We start from the raw sequence: 15,674 nt of genomic DNA, 5'->3' as shown, positions 1-15,674 counted from the left end.
TTGTGTAAAGTGTGATAATTGGTTTTCCCGGTCAAATGACCACCAAGTCACGCCCACCCAGTCACATGACCACCAAGCCACATCCACCAAGCCATGCTCAAGGAACCGGTAGAGAAAATTTTTGAATTTCACCACTGGGATAATCTCATTGTGAACCCTTACTATTCACTCTGTAGCAGGGGTGAAATGCTCCCGGTTCAGACCGGCTCGGGCAAGTAGGTAGCAATGGCAGCGGGCAGTTCGAAGAACTGGTAGCAAAAATCCCTGCCCTGCCCCCCATGCCCAGCTGAGCCGCGTGATCTTCAGAGCCTTTTTTTTCTTTTAAATGGCTCTGACGATCCAAGCTCTGACGATCCCAGCTGAGTTGCCTGCCAATCAACTCAGCTGGGATCATCAGAGCCTTTTGAAAGCATTTTTTACATGGTTTTACATGTAAAAAATGGTTTTAAAAGTAAAAAAAAATTGGCCATGCCCACCCAGTCACATTACCTCCCCACCAAGCCATGCCCACAGAACCGGTAGTAACAAATTTTAGATTTCATCCCTGCTCTGTAGCCACTATTATTTTGCAGGGATGTTCAATTATTTTATTGCAACCAGGATGGCAGATGCAAAGAATCAGGACCATTCATAAAGTTGCAGTATAGTAGATATACTGTAGTAGATATAGTGTAGGCTGGTGACCCCCAGGGGGAGGGCCTTCTCTGTGGGGGCACCTACTCTCTGGAATCAACTGCCTCCAGAGATAAGGAGAATCCAAGATCTCAGTGCCTTCCGCTGTGCCCTTAAAACCTTCCTTTTCCAGCAAGCCGGGCTGGCCTAATTTTTTAAATGTTTTTAAGTGTTTTGTTTATTGTTTTTAATTAACGGGGCCAAATTTATATATGTATATTTTTAACTGTATTTTAATATTTGTACTTGATGTTTTTACTTGGCTGTTCACCGCCCTGAGTCCTCAGGGAAAGGGGGGTATACAAATTCAAAATAAAATAAAATAAAAAGTAAAAAAATTTAATCAAGCCGACAGTGCACTCAGCTAAAGTTCAACCCTAAATTGGCACCAGACAAGGGTCAAAGAAATTCAGGAAGAGTTGGACTTGTGGGAATGCAATGACTCTAAGCTGATGATGCACTTAACTCTACCTACCCCCCAGCTCTGCCTGCTGTTCTTCTACATCAGATCTTTTTTCAACCCTGCAGTTTCTAAATATAGGCCCAGATTGAATGTTCATCGTTTGATTTAAGCAGTGGAGCTTTAGCCACTTTTAATCTTTACCTACTTCTTTTTAAAGTTATGGGAAAAAATAAAGTTCCTCTCGTCTGAACAGGAGTTGCTATTTTAACTTCTGTTTTTACCAAAAGTGCTTAAGATTGGTATCAATTCAATTAACCTTTTTTTGTTCTGTTTTATCTTATTTTGGGTTGTGACATGTCTTTTGGCATAACAGGATTAGACCAAAATGACCCAATTTTTCTTGAGAAAAAGAAATGGGGTGTGGCCAACAGAATTGGGTAGAAAAATATTCTACTCTATTGAAGTACAATATAATCTGTTTCTTTAAGCAACCTCAAAGAAAAAACAAAATAAACAAACGGGCTTTTCTTTTCTTGTTTTAAAAAGTACACTAAAGTGAAAAGGGGAGAACTGAGGCAAATATTGTGTCTCAGTAACTCAAGTGACTGTTTCCTGGTCTAGCCTGTGGTCACTAAGACGGGTGCAACTCAACAGGTGTTCCAGTCAATAATATCCTCCCCTGCCTGGTTTCTTTTTCTTTCTCTACATTATCCAGAGTTTTTTTTTAATTAAAATATTAAACCAAAGGAGACTAAAAATTGGGAAACCACGATGAAGTTTATTTCTGTCACCTGCACTTGGAGAACATAAAAATTCTAAAAGAGAAGGTAAAGCTTGTCCTAAATGAATAAGTGATGAATTGTCTTTGTTTATTCATGAGGAGCATCCTCCTCTCTTTGTTTTCACAGATATTCTGTTTCCTTTCAGATCTTTTCCATACCACTTTTCTCTAGCACTCTAGTGCCCTCTAGTGCCTGGAAACATCCAAGCTTTCCAGTAGTCATGAACACTGAAAACAAGAGAACATTTTTGCACAGAAAAAGACAGCACAGAAGGATGAAATCCTTTCATATTCCTTTATTCAGGGAAAAATTGTTTCTACATTGCACTGTGAAGTCTATAGTTTTCCTTTTTGAGGAAGAAACTGATCCCTAATAATGAAAGCCGGGCTGGCTTAATCCCATCCTTTCGGTTTTAATTTGAAATTGGTTTTAACTGGGTTGTTTTAAATTGTGGGCCGAAATTATTTAATGTCTTTTAAACTGTTTTTTAAATTTTATATGTTATGTTTTATCTCGGCTGTTCACCGCCCTGAGTCCTGTTGGAGAAGGGCGGTATAAAAATCAAATCAAATAAATAAATAAATAAATAAATAAATAAAATAAATAAATAAATAAATGAATGAATGAATGAATGAAAGAAAGAAAGAAAGAAAGAAAGAAAGAAAGAAAGAAAGAAAGAAAGAAAGAAAGAAAGAAAGAAAGAAAGAAAGAAAGAAAGAAAGAAAGAAAGAAAGAAAGAAAGAAAGACTACCATTATTACTACAGTGATTTTTTTTTTCAAGCATGATAAGTGGGGTCAGTATATCTGCAAAAATGGGCTGCAAAAATATAAACATCCACAAAAAGGTACAGTTAATATTTACTTGCAGTCCATATTTGGTCACTTTACTACTTACAGTACAGTACTGCAGCAGACTGTGACTTTCATAAACAAAAAACTAAGGAAAACCGACAATAGCAATGCATATTGGAATTGTTAAACCATGGATTCAGTGGGACAGTGGGTGACAGCAGATATTAAATAGCTGCCCTTTTTAGTGCAGACAGTCAAAATTCTGAGAGTTTAGGATTCTAATACCTTTAATTAAACTCTTTTCCCTAACCGGTCCAGCAATTTATGTTCTTTTTGAAAAATATAAGAGGTTGAAAAGGCTGTTCTAATAAGTCCTTCTATTAATTTTGTTTCACAGTAGAAGACAATTATTTTTAAGGGTTCCATTAATTTTATCTTAATTTTATACACACACACACACACACACACACACACACACACACACACACACACACAGTATATATATTTAAGTATCTATATAATAAATAATTTCAATGGCAGCTAAAATAATGCAGCATGTGAATGGGTGACTTTGGACCAGTCTATCTCAGCATACCCTACTTCAGAGGATGGTTGTTGTGGGAAAAACAGGAGGAGGAAGGATTATTAGGTATGTTCACTGCTGTGAGTTACTTATAAAGCAAAAATAAAAGTAGCATAAAAATAAAATCAAATAGCTTAGCAAATTAAAGTGTTTTGATCTGTCAATGAAGAGTTGGTATTTGCTTCCATTCCCTATTAATTTTCTACTCATGATATCAGAGAACAATAAAATGGTCTTGACCTACAAGTAGAAAACCTACATTCACTGTGGTCTGGGATAGTTTTTTTTTTATGAATTGGACCTGTAAGTAAACACTAATGGCAGATTTTAGCCATGGGAAAGAACTTCGCTGGAGAAAATTGTAACCTGTGAAGTGATCATTTAGAATGTCAATTTTAATTTGATGTCTAAGTTATAAAAATGTCTCAGCAGCAAACAACAACAAAAACCCTGCTTTAATTTCAACATATGCCAGGAATTGCAGATTGGTTGGATGGATATGGTTGGTTCCACAGGACATCTGTGGAAACAAGAACATTATTTATATAAAAAGCTATAATACATTATATAACAAAGCCATGGATTTGTGCCTAGGAGAGAAATGGCCATGTAGCTATAACTCTTAACAGGCGAGAGATGGGACTAGCAATCATCATTCTGCTGTATCTGAGATGTTTAATGAGAACATAAAATAGTTTCTTTTTAATATTTTCATCATGTGCATTCAGAAAGAGTGTGAGAAATTATTTTAATTAGTTCTAGGACAGATGAAACCTGAGCTGATGCTTGCAAGAGTTACCAAAAATGGCCAAAAAAGAGATTTCTTTGGTATGTTAGAAATAAAGGAATGCCAAAGATAATGTAATCACATTCAGAGGAGAAAGCCATGAAATAAAATTGGGTGACAGTAAGAAGGAAATGGAATATATTATTACTATGCCACCAGAAGAAGCTGGGAACTCAGTTAAACAGAAAAGAGGGCAAGAGAGAACTTAGGTGATTTAAGTAAAGTCAAATTAGATGGACTCACAACTGGATGAGCAAATATATTCAAAGAGCTCTTGTTAATAACCTAATTTCTGCTTGGAGGAATACCTGTGGAGATTCCCAGTCATTCAGGTCAGAGGTTGTCTCAAAAATGTTACCTGAATCAGTCCAATTGATTGTGGAATCATCTTGGAACTGTTGCAAGGGCCACATTGTAAACTGGAGATAGGTGGTATTGAGGGAGGGGTGTTTAATTCTAACATAAATGGGTTCTTTTACCCCTCTTTCAAAGCATTAGTCCTATCTATCTAAAATATGGACTTTGTTGTCTTCAAAAGAGTGGACTTTGTCTTTCAAATGCAGATGGACTGCTGAATCTTGTTCTGATGGGTTTGAACACCTATGTTGTGCCATGCGTTTATGAAGTGGTTGTTTTATTTCTCCAATGTACAGATCTAGACACATCTCATTGTATTGTACTGCATATATCACATTGCTCAATTTGTGTTTAGGGTGGATAAGTTCTGTCGTAGTGTATTCTTGAGTTTAAAGTGTACACGTATATTATGTTGGTTGAAAATCCTCCTGAGCTTTTCAGATATTCTTGCATGTATGGAATTGCTACATTTGTTGTTCTCTTCTTTGTTTGTTATAGAGGAAGTTTCGGAGTGGAATGTTACAGAGCTCTGTCCTGGTCCTGGGCTCTTTAACATTTTTATTGGTAACTTTAATGAGGAAGTTGAAGAGATAATTATCATTTTGCAGATGCTACAAAACTGGGAGAAGTCAGCTAACATTATAATGAAAGAGGGAAGATTTTTAAAAATCTAGATAGTTTTGAACAATAGTCTGAAATGAATAAGATGAAATTTAATACGCTAAATAAAAAATCTGGATAGAAAAAAAAAGCTATAGAATGGGGAGATCTAATTTGGTAGTAATACTCATGAAAGGATTCTAGGAACCCTTGTTAACCACAGCAAGCAGTGTGATACAGCTTTTAAAAAGGCAAATGCTATACTGGACTACATTAACATAAGCAGAGAATCTAGATCAATGAATTAATTGTGTCTCATTCAGCCTTGCTCTGGTCAGACATCATTTGGAGTATTGTGTCCATTTCAAAAGGACAGTGGCAAACTGGAAGCTCAAAGGAGGGACTATTTATATGATGAAAGCTTGGAAACCAAGTCCTATGTTGAATGATTAAAGCAGGGATGTCAAACTCATGTCACCATGTTATCATCACATGTGGTATCACAACTTTTCCCCCCTTCGCTAAAATGGAGGTGGGCGTGGCCAGCATGTGATGCATCCGGCCCGTGGGCCACGAGTTTGACACCCCTGGATTAAAGGATCTACAGAAAAGAGGACTGAAAAGAGATCTGAAGGGTTGTTGTACAGAAGACCGAATGTACTTATTCTCATTTGCCCCAGAGGACAGACCAGAACCAGTAAGTTAAAACTACATGAAAGGAAATTTCAACAAGAGATTTTACAGAGTATCCAGATTATACAAGTGGCCTAACAGTGAAATAGGTTAATACACAGTACTCTGACTTCTTTGCTAGAGATTTTCAAACAGAGGCTGATGGTCAGAGATACTGTAGTGGATCCTGCACTGAGTACTCTCAGTTATCAGCATACATGGCTACTCTCTACTCCCTTCTAACTCTAAAAGTCTGTGATTCCATGACTCGAACTGATATCATTCAGCCAAGAGAGAAAATGCTCATAATACAAGTTCCCACCAAAGCAATGGAACTTGCAGAACTTATTTTGGCAACCTTGCATTTAAATTTTGGCTGCAGTATGTTCTTTTTTAAAAATGCTATTTTTCTTCTACATCACTGCCTTTATCCAAGAAAGTAGGCTGTTATTCTGCATTTGGAAAATAGGACAGAATTAGTAATTATGCTTACAAATCCACCGGGCTTTAAAATGGGTCAAGTAAAGAAGAAAAGTTGGAGAAAAAAACCATAGCTCCTGTAGCAAAGGATTTTTTAATTTTATTTTGGAAGGGCCTAGAGTAGACCACTACTGTTGCTGATATATGAAGCCACCATTCAAAGTAGATGTTGGTAACTGCATAGTGTATAAACATTCAACTGATGCAGCTTTGTTTGGAATAGCGCTTCAAAGATTCACTTGCTGAATTGAGCTATCATACCGTTGCAAAAGTCATATGAGCTGAACCATAAAATGTTAGTAATACTAGCTATACTGTTCAAGTAAATAAAAATGTCATGTACTAGAATGTGCAAAACATTTCAAATCTAAGGTTTCATTTGACCCCAGAACATTGTGTTGTTTAGGTTACTTGACATCCTTATCTCTTTGAATGAGGAAAGGGTCAGTACTGAATATACTGCAAAATAGATAAATAAATAATGTTTTACAGCATGGTCTGTGTGTATTTCTCTGAGAATTCTGCTGCAGCTAATCTGAACTGAAGCTTCTACTTGTTGTACTGCAGTTTCGGAAAAGTGATCAAGTATACTATGATACAGGAGTCCTGGAAGATGCTCTATGTATCAGTTCAATAGGAAAAATATGAGAATAACAGTTAAGTTCTCATATTTAAGTTGCATTCTTTCAAAATTCTTGTATTCTGGAACTCTCAGTGGTGAATTTCTGCCTAGACAGACTAGACACATCTATGCCCAATATATAATTATAATTTCTTCCTTCTCCACCCTTCTCTGTGGCCTGTGGGACGCAGTTGGGATAATCAGTCTGGAATTTGGCAGCCCCTGTATGAGAGACCAGGGAATTGAGGCCAGCCTGGCCAACAGTGAGTACACTGGCTGAGGAAGGAACCGCATAACGTCAGGATAGTGGGAATGTTTCTGAGCATTGTATCCCTCTCTATATTAATTTTGTATTATGTATTTATTTGATATTGGCTTTGTATTTTGTTTTAACTAGAATAACATAGAATAACGAAGATGGAAGGGGCTTTGCTCAAGCAGGAGACCCTCTACCAGGGGCCCTCAACCCCCAGGCCATGGTCCACTACCAGCTGCAGTCTGTTCAAAACTGGCCTGCGGGAGAAATGGGCAAGCATACGTGTGTGAAGCTCCAGTCGTGTGAGCACAAGCGCCCTCCATTCAAGCACTCTCCACAGCAGGGGGGGGCGTGAGTGGCAGCGCACATGAGTATGCACAGCTCCATTTGTGCCAGCAGCCTGCACGCATACCAATTCCATGGCAATAAGAGGGTCAAAACACACTTAATTCTTCTTTCATATTTCATTGGCTGATTGTCATCCAGCAATCCTCCCCCAGATGGCCAATTGTGTTTGGGTAGGAGCCACCCATTGATTTACCACTTGGCTGCTATGACTAATTTGCTCGACACTTTGTTGGAAAGGTGTTCCAAATTTCTCTAATCTGGACTCCACTTGAGTGCTGACTTGTATGGGGAGATTTTACCAAGTTATCTGCTGAACTTATCCCTGGTCACTTTGATCATACCGGGAGAAACAGCTGGTTATCCTTGTTTTTGGGAAGTTAAAAGGTCCAAAATTCAGAATGTGGTACCAATTTGATAAATAAGTGGTGGGTAACAGAAGCTCATTAAAGTCAGTGAGTCTACAGATATCTTGCTTTATCTTGCTTTAATTGGGGGATAAACTTTCATTTAAAAACAATCAGAAGCTGCAAAGTATGCCACCAGTTTCTGAAGTCTGATTTATTTACTCTTAAACCACCTAAGTATTATTTTAATTTTAAAATGTACAGATGGTTGCAGCCCGGTGCTTGTGTTCGTCTCCTTAGTGATTCTATGTTAATTGTCATCTAGAACAGGGGTGTCAAACTCGCGGCGTCACGGTGGCAACTTTTTTCCCCTTTGCTAAACTGGGTTTGGGTGTGGCCAGTGCATGACACATCCAGCCCGCGAGTTTAGCAGCCCTGCTCTAGAAAGAACACTTGGTAAATGTCAAAACTGAAAAACAGCTGAAATCTAGGTAGCTATGCAGTGGTGGTATTCAACCCGTTCACACCTTTTCACTAGAACCAGTTGTTAACTATTTTAGCAGTTTGGAGAACCGATTGTTGGAAGAAATATTTTGCTTTTTTCCACTTTACAGGGCTAATCCTGTAAGGAAGGCAGGAAGGAAACATTCTGATGTTGTTTCTAGCCTAATCTTTATTGCCCTTACAGAAACTGTAACCCTTATTACATTGTAACAGCTAAAGGTTCTTGGCAGTATGCCCAGACTTACTGTCGCCTGAGCTTCTCCAAAGATTTTTTTTCCTTTGCTGGTACTTTGCTGGGGCTTGACTTTCTTAAAGGGGAAGGGTTGTTTTAAGCTTTTTACACTGCTGTTGGGAGGAAATACTCCCCTGTTGGAGTTCTTCTAGCCGGGATGCAACGATCAGCACTTTGAAGAAATAATTGAATAACGAAGCAGAGCTGCCAGAAAGAAGCTTTTAATGACAAGGAACGAAGATGAGTGACATTCAGCAAGGCTTCTTGGCTAGCTAGAAAGATTTGCATTCATTCTTTGAGTTTACATACCCTTTCTGAATTTTGGTCTAAAACTGGTTTTTGGTGAAGTTTAATTCTGTGCTTAGTGACGTATAATCTTGTGTTTATTGATGGGATAGTTTTCCCTGTTCAACTTTGTTTGGAAGGGAAAAGGTTAATCTCTGTTGGAAGAGTAACAATAAATAAGGATGACTGCAAAAGGATATGACAGCAATTTTCAAAAATTTGAAGGGATTTCACATGATCAAGATAGGCTGAGATGGTAGATATAAAATGGTCTTAATTTCCAGGAAGACAGAGTCAACCTGAGTGTTAGGAAAATCTTTATCCTATAATCCGTCATCGTTTATTCCTATACCAGTTAGGAAAATTTTTACCCTAGGAAAAATAATTAATCACTGGAAAGAGAAATAGTGGGCAGCTTTTCATTGGATGGGTTTAAGAAGAGGCAGGACAACTATCTATTAGGAATGGTTTAATTTGGGTGTTTGTACTGAGTAGAGGATTTATAAAAAGCTTCTTTACTTATATTACAAGGGCTTCCTTCCTTCCTTCCTTCCTTCCTTCCTTCCTTCCTTCCTTCCTTCCTTCCTTCCTTCCTTCCTTCCTTCCTGTTATTAGTTTCCACACTAGATGGCAGCAGATTGCTAAAGAAAGATTAAGTTTTACATTGGCCTAAATTGGAAAATTATTTCAGCTGCCCTAAAATCCTTGCCAAAAAGAGCTAGTACTTTTCCAAGTTTGTACTTAGGGAGCTGCAAATTAAACATTTGCCAATTGTATCAGCTGAAATCACATAATGCTTCCTTTATTTCCTTTAATAATGGAGTGTGCACTGATATCTCATAGTTTAAGACTACTTTCCAAAACATACACAAGTATGGCCTTTTGTGAGTAAACATGTATTACAGTTTTATAGTTAAGCATATGTCAACATCACAGAAAAAACGTATCTCACCATGCACTAATACATTACAAAAATGCTTTAGCAGAATCCTGCATTTGACTCATGTAAAGTGTGCAAAAGAGGGTTTGTTAGGCTGTCTATTTAGTGACCAATTTTTCTGATTGCTTTTAAATATAAAACCTAGATTAATTTCTTTTAGAGAATAGAAGAAAGAAAACACACACTTAAATATCTCTGCATCTAATCTTCCTGGTGAAAACTATTTATACTCTTCCCAAAACAGAACATTTATTTTAAGTTATCGACTTCTGTATTGCAATGAAGGATCCAAGAACTAAAAGCCAGATGCTTCCTTAAAGATCTGTATCTTTTAAAGGTATAATTTGTAACATACATATATCCTTCCTTTTCTAGATGAACTCAGTTCATACAACTTGTGGAACAAAAGCATGCCACAAAGGAGTGGAAGATGAATGTTCTGAATTATGGACTACATTTAAAAGATATAAATCTTTGTAGAAACTGTCTCACATGTCCTGAAATCCCCTCTGAAGCTGAGTGGTGCAGAATAGGACACGTGTAGCACAAATGGGGCTTTGTTTATGCCTCTTTGAAACCAAACTCAATCTTTGCAATTTACATTCTCCCAGGAACTGTCATGGTCCTTCCCGTGTTAGCTGGGATCTCTCCTCAATCCAAGAACATTTTTGAAAATCATATGTGGCAGGAGATAGGTAGGAAGGCTTAGCAAATTTCCTTTCACCAACTTATTGTTAACTTAATATAAAATCCAAGGTGCTTTATAGTGTAAGGTAAGCATTCCTTCAAGTTGATTTAATCTTGACAAGTCATGCATAAGTCCATTTTAATTAAAAAAATGAGATAATTTGATTTTAATTAATTTAAGGGCCCAACAAAAGTCATCAGGAGGATCCACTGTTCAATGAATCTGCAAGTGTCACATGACTGTTCTCTGGTTTATGGGGTATTTCTCAAGAAAAAAGAATGATAATGTTGATCTATCATCCAAAGGTTGGGAACTGGTTGTAGAGAGCATTTGGTTTCCTGCTGCCACAAACATGAGCTAATATAACAGGAAAAAAATAAACTTACTTACCCAGGAAACATTTAAGCAGAGCACATATCCAGAAATAACTTTATAGTGTGAATCAGGCATAACTACATTGTTCTGCGGAAGTACAGTTGCTGTGGTTAGGAAATGTGTATCCCTAGCAATTGTATCTCGGATCTTTTGAGATATTATTCCCCATTTTTTGTATTCTATAATTTAGTTTGGTGAAATACAACTAGAAATTCTTTCAAATGAAAAACATAGTATAATAGCTTTTATTTAGAGATGAGGCATCTGGTGGGCATGTCTCTCATTGTGTAACCATCTCTCCAATGATCTGCAGCTTCCCTAGCTTCCTAAATTTTAAATAGAAATTATTGGAGAATTTCTCCTTCTCTTAAAGAAACTTGAACATCCATTCAATCTTTCCCCCGTGAAAGTTTTTTTTTTTTTGGGGGGGGGGGGGAGAATTGCAAAAGGCCATTTGTATTTAGCTTCATCTTTTTTTCATTTCTGTCACCTCCTCACCCAGCCTTTCCAACCTGACAGTATCTAGATGTGTCAGGTCTCCTTCCAGAAATCTCAGAATTTGACAAACTGATTAAAAATTCCAGAAAATATAGACTCCTGTTCATGAATGTCAGCTGAAAATCATGTTAATATTAGTAATATTGTAATGACTGCTATTGGTTATTTTAGGTTATGTTTACTATATGGTTATTCATATTATTAGCTGGTCCTGTTGATAAACTACAATACTAAAGATCCTATGTATAGTTATGTTTTATTCAACAGCTTCTCCATCTAGAGAGTTGACAGATCTTTTGTGAGAAATTATTCATCTTTTCTTCTATGTCTGAGGTGGGGAAACTATGAGGCTGTTTAACTATCAAATGCTTCAATCAGATCCAGACATCTGGAAAAGAAAAGTAATGTGTTCTGTCCTATTTCTTTGGAGATAAATCTCAGCTTTCATTAGTAATAGCTTACATGTGAGAAATCATCTGTGGCAAAGACTTGACCCAGATGTTCCTTCAGAGAAATACTGACAGGCTCCAGCAAAGTCCCAAAGTGGGGGAAATTGCATCATTAACTGCCTAATGGGTATTTAATACTATGTTGTAATTTCTTGAATGGTTTCTTCCTCTGTGAAAGAAGCTTCTGTTTTAACAACTTATGTAAGTTTTGTGGGAGATTTTTAATATTCTGATCAGCAGTGGATTTCACATCTTCTTACCACCAGTTTGCCATGCATGCACGCACATGCTCGCTTCGTACATGCACACGCCTTCCGCGCATGCGCCTAGCTTCAAAAACATGGCTAAATAGGATGGCATTACGCCTGTGTGGGTGGCCCACCCACAGTCGCCACTACTGGTTCGCCTGAACCAGTACGAACTGGCTGAATACCACCTCTGATTCTGATACTGTTTCTACATTTATTTTATGTTCCAAATGGTCACTAGGGGTGTAGCATCTTTTTGAATCTTTGCACACCCCTGGTTAGAAGGGGACAGAAAATAGTTGTGGGTGGGCTTTTTTTAATGTCACACACTTCTCAATTGCACAACAGCCTTGTTTACTGCTCTATAGCTGGAGATGTATTCTAGAAACATCCAACCCTCTTCCCAGAGCAGGACTATCTCAGATAAGGGGGTGCCCAAACTTTTCCTGAACACCTCCAGTACCACAGTTCCAGGATACAAGTTTATTCCACAACTCCTTGAGTTTGGAACTCAAACTCAAACTTTGTGTACAATTTCTACCAGTTAGTTCTTGTTCTATTCTTGGGCATTCTATAGCAAATAAATCTGTATTGTTTTCTCTGTGACAGCGCTTCAGTTATTGGAATATTGCTATTAACCTTCTTTGGCCTTTTCTTCTTTAGGCTAAACATACCCAGTTCTTTTAAATGTTCTTCGTAGTATTTAGCTTCCTATTTCTTACTTGCTCTTCTCTGTACTCTTTCCATTCCTTATATCATAGCAACTGAAAGTTCTCTCCTTTGGTCATGCTCCAGAAAGATGAAAAGATTCCTTTATTTCCATAAGTAGTTACAGACATTGCATTTCCCATTACAGCATGTGACTTTATTAATAGATTTTACTTGTCATTTTGAATTTAGATACTTTTAATAGTTTGATTCAATTGCAGATAAATTCTGAGCTCACTAAATCAGAGGTGGTATTCAGCCGGTTCCTACCGGTTCGCGCAAACCATTGGCGGAAATTTGGCCAAGGTCGCCGAACCGGTAGTGATGGTCAGTTGTCCATGTCCCTGAACCAGTTCCCTGGTCACCACTTGCTTGCCCCGTCTGCCATGTTCGTCATCGCCATGTTCTTTGCACACGCGCATCCCATTGCCTTGCATGTCCATTGAGATGTGCATGCACGAAGAACATGGCAGCGATGGCAGCAGCTTTTTCCGTGACCACTGGTACTTTTTGGTGGCCTTCTTTGCCAGCCACTTTCCAGCAGCAGCGGCTGGCTGGGGGCTGCCGAAAACTCCGGCCAGCTTGCCTTCTGGACTCTGGACCAGCCGCTGCGGAAGGTAAGCAGCCCGAACAAAGAAGCAGTGGTGGGGGAGGAAGCAGGGCTAGGGCCGGCACCGCTAAAGGAGGGGAAACGGGGTTGGCTGGCAAAGGGAGGGTGGGGATAGATAGGTTTCCTACCTTTTCCTGTGGGCGTGACTAGGTGGGTCATGTGATTGAGTGGGCATGGGCATGAGTGATGTCAAGTTGGCCACATCCACTGAACCAGTAGCAAAAAAATTTGAACTAAAAATTTGAACTGCACTAAATGATTCCAAGTAGGATTTCCTCAAAATTTTTTTACAAGAGACATTTAATACAGACTTGAATCTAGTCTTTCTCTACTTAAGAGAGTCTAAAAAGTCAGATATGTATTGCCACAAACCAGGGGCGGGTTTCAAAACCCGTTGCTACCGGTTCGCTCGTGGGTGAGTGCACGTGCGCACGCAACCAGGCAGGTGGGCGGAGCCTCCTGCTGCCGCCGCTACTGATTCACCCAATCCAGGGCAAACCAGTAGCAACTCACCACTGCCACAGACCTACTCCTCATATAAATGGTTTAAATAATTGTAATATTATTTTCTCATGATACACATGATATTTCCTTTGTTAATCAGAGTTGATAAACACTTTAGCTCTATAATATAAGGGTAGCATATTGCTCTAATATATTAAGGATTTGTTTTAGCAAATTAGGAGAGGAGAAATGTTACTTGTATGCTTTTCAAACGAAGTAATACATGGCAGAATTCAGTCTTGTGATTTCTTCTTTAACAGAGATCTTTTTCAGAATGCTGGAGAATTTAAAAGAAAAATGATGTTCTGGAATATGGGAAGACAGAAGGCTATATCAACTGATTAAACCTTTGAAATTCATATCTTGAAACCCAGCATATTTTCCAGAGAAACAATTGACAACTTCACAATCTCCAACTCCCACCCCAAATACAAATGTATTTCCTTTTTTAGTTATGCTTCCAACAATTAATCCCTTCCCCCCATCTTCCCACTGGCATCTTAGCTTTGTGTATGCAGGGAGATTTAAAACACTCCTGCTTTGAAACAGACAAACTCCTGTATATGTTTGAAATGATCCAGGCTGTATTAAATGCTCTGTTGGTTCTCTGAATTATCAGTTCAAGAAATATATGGGTTGAACAGAGAACAAACAAATATGCCTACCTAATGATTTACACCCACCTTCTAGCTATAAATACTAGGGTAGTTAGCAATTAATACAGATAAAACTAAAACTGACAATTATTTTTAGTTCAATTCTAAAAGGCCTAAGGGAAATAAGAACATATTTACTTGCTCCTGAAAATATATAAGATTTGCAACATGGCATACTTTGTATAGATTTGTGATGGCGAACTTATGGCACGTGTAGGAGCCATATTGGTGGGCAAACAAGCATTGCCCTAGCTCAGCTCCTGTGTCCATGCGTGCGCTGGCCAGCTGATTTTCGGGCCTTCCGGAAGTTAGGAAACAGGCTGTTTCTGGCCTCTGGAAGGCCTCTGGGGTGGGGGAGGCTGTTTTCGCCCTCCCCAGGCTCCAAGAAAGGCTCTGGAGCTGGGGAGAGCGAAAAACAGGTTTTCCGTTCCCACTGGAAGTCGGCAAACGGGCCATTTCCGACCTCCGGAGGGCCTCTAGGGAGGTAGAGAAGGGCATTTTCGCCCTCCCCAGGCTCCAAGAAAGCCTCTGGAGCCTGGGAAGGGCAAAAAACATGCCTACTGGGCCCACCGTGCCATTGCGTGCCAAAAGTGGGGGGAGCGCAGGGGGGGTCATGTGCGCATACGTGTGGGGCAGGGTGCATTGAATTATGGGCACATGCACACGTGACCAACCGTGCTCCCCTGCTTTTGGCACACAACGGCAAAAAGGTTAGCCATCAATATAGACTGTTTCATAACTATAGTAGCAGGTGCCTGGACAAAATACAGGTCACTCCATATTTTATTCACCATGAAAATTTAGTTCCAAGGTATATCAAAGAAGATTTATACCAGGGCTAAATAATTTTTAAAAATAATGTATTTTATTATAGATAATTAATGAAACTCACACATAAAATATTATATAACAATAAAATTAAAGAAAAATAAATGATCTGGAAAGTTCTATCATGAATACGATAAATCCAAAACATTGAACCAAAACTTTTCTTGGCCACTCTAGTGTTGGCAATGTTTTGGGCCATCTCTCAGCCATAAAAGTTAATAATGTAGCAATAATACATAAGGGCTGAAGAAAAGCTCACCCAAAAAGAAAATGTGTCGACTTCTTTACATGCAAACATCACTCTTAACAGTCCTATAGTTTTCATTCCAAAATGTGGCAGTAATAGAATAGGCTCAGCCCATTTGAATTAACGTTTCACCTTCTGAACTGCATCTCTTGCATTAAGACAGTAGCAACAAATCATTACTAGATATTCTATGGCTGTAATGG

The sequence above is a fragment of the Pituophis catenifer genome, unplaced genomic scaffold, assembly GCF_029215685.1.
Source record: "Pituophis catenifer annectens isolate HBS135680 unplaced genomic scaffold, rPitCat1.0.hap2 SCAF_8, whole genome shotgun sequence".
Classification (NCBI taxonomy): Eukaryota; Metazoa; Chordata; class Lepidosauria; order Squamata; family Colubridae; genus Pituophis; species Pituophis catenifer.
Note: the sequence above shows the minus strand (reverse complement) of the source record.